This window comes from Penaeus monodon, chromosome 42 (genome assembly GCF_015228065.2).
Source record: "Penaeus monodon isolate SGIC_2016 chromosome 42, NSTDA_Pmon_1, whole genome shotgun sequence".
Lineage (NCBI taxonomy): Eukaryota > Metazoa > Arthropoda > Malacostraca > Decapoda > Penaeidae > Penaeus > Penaeus monodon.
Genome location: NC_051427.1, coordinates 31,871,014 through 31,872,891, shown reverse-complemented (window position 1 = coordinate 31,872,891; position 1,878 = coordinate 31,871,014).

Below are 1,878 nucleotides of genomic sequence, written 5' to 3'. Positions count from 1 at the left end.
CTCAAGACTGCCACGACGTCAATTTGAGTTCGAGGGTTCGAGTCACCGGCCGGCGCGTTGTTCCCTTGGGCAAGGAACTTCACCTTGATTGCCTACCTAGCCACTGGGTGGCCAAGCCAGCCCAAGTCAGTGCTGGTCCCAAGCCCGGATAAATAGAGAGAATGTTTACCTAAAAGGTAACACCGGTACTCTCCGTGGAAAGGAACTGGGGACCCTACCACGTACTCACTCCAAGAGCATCACAACATGAAAACTACAATTAAGTATCATGCTGTGACAACGGCGGCTCAAACATGAACTTACCGTTAAAAGAAGAATATATATATATATATATATATATATATATATATTTTATATAATTAAAATTATATTATATATAATTTCCTCTCTCTCTCTCTCTTTTTTTTCCCTCTCTCTCTCTCTCTCTCTCTCTCTCTTCTCTCTCATCTCTCTCTCTATATATAAATATATATATATATATATATATATATATATATATATAGAAGAAGAGAGAGAGTAGAGAGAGAGAGAGAAGAGAGAGAGATAAAACACACAATCCAACCAAGATGATGACGAAGAGGTTATTCCACATCACCGCTGTCACCCAGACACAAACGAAGAGGACAGAGGAACACCTGTCTAAAAGGTTTAAATTTTTTTAATGGTGCCCTATCAGATTCTGACATTGGCCTGTAACACATGATACTTAATTGTATTTTTTTGTTGTGATGATCTTGGAGTGAGTTCGTGTAGGGTCCCCCAGTTCCTTTCCATAGAAAATGCTGGTGTCAAACCCTTTTGGTAATCATTCTCTTTATTTATCCGGGCTTGGGACCAGCACTGACTTGAGCTGGCTTGCCCACTCAGTGGCTAGGTAGGAAATCGAGGTGAAGTTCCTTGCCAAAGGGAACAACGCGCCGGCCAGTGACTCGAACCCTCGAACTCAGATTGCCTCGTGACATTCTTGAGTCCGATGCTCTAACCACTCGGCCACCGCGGCATATTTGTGGTTTCTACTTAACTGTATTCCATGTTGTGATGTTTTTGGAGGATACATGCATGGTAGGGTCCCCAGTTCCTTTCCACGGAGAATGCCGGTGTCACCTTTTAGGTAATCCCTTCTTTCTATTTACCGGCACTGACTTGGGCTGGCTTGCCCATCCAGTGGCTAGGTAGGCAATCGACGTGAAGTTCCTTGTTTTAAATAATTCGAACCCGCAACCGTGTATTCGGCTTTACAATTTTACACACACACGCACACAATATATATAAACATAAAATATTTATATATATAATAATATATATATATATATATATATATATATATAAAATAAAATATGTGTGTGTGTGTGTGTGTATATATATGTATACATGTATATATGCACACACACACACCACACACACACACACACACACACACACACACACAACACCCCCACCAACACACCACACCCACACACACACACACACACCAATAATATGTACGAGTATGAATATATGTTTGTATGGTATATGCAATTTTTTAATTATAAGAGACTATGGACTCATAGTCATAGTGGTTATCACGGCTTGAATCTTTTTTATGAAGAGTACAACACAGTGAGGGGAACACATGAGACGATGTCTTAGGGTCAGTGCTGAACGCGGGTCGTGGGTTCGGCCCAACCAACCTGAGGGGCGAAGGCTGGAATGACCTTGTCAAGTCGAGCGCAGGACATGAACTGAGTAAAACTGGGTCATCCTCGGGCACAAGCAGTGAGTGTCCACCGGACACGTGGCGTTGGGTGTCAACTGCGGGAAGTCTGGGGGCAGCTGCAGGAAGTGTAGGTGGTGCGAGGTGAGGTCACCAGCTCTGTTAATGACCCTCCACATTGCTTG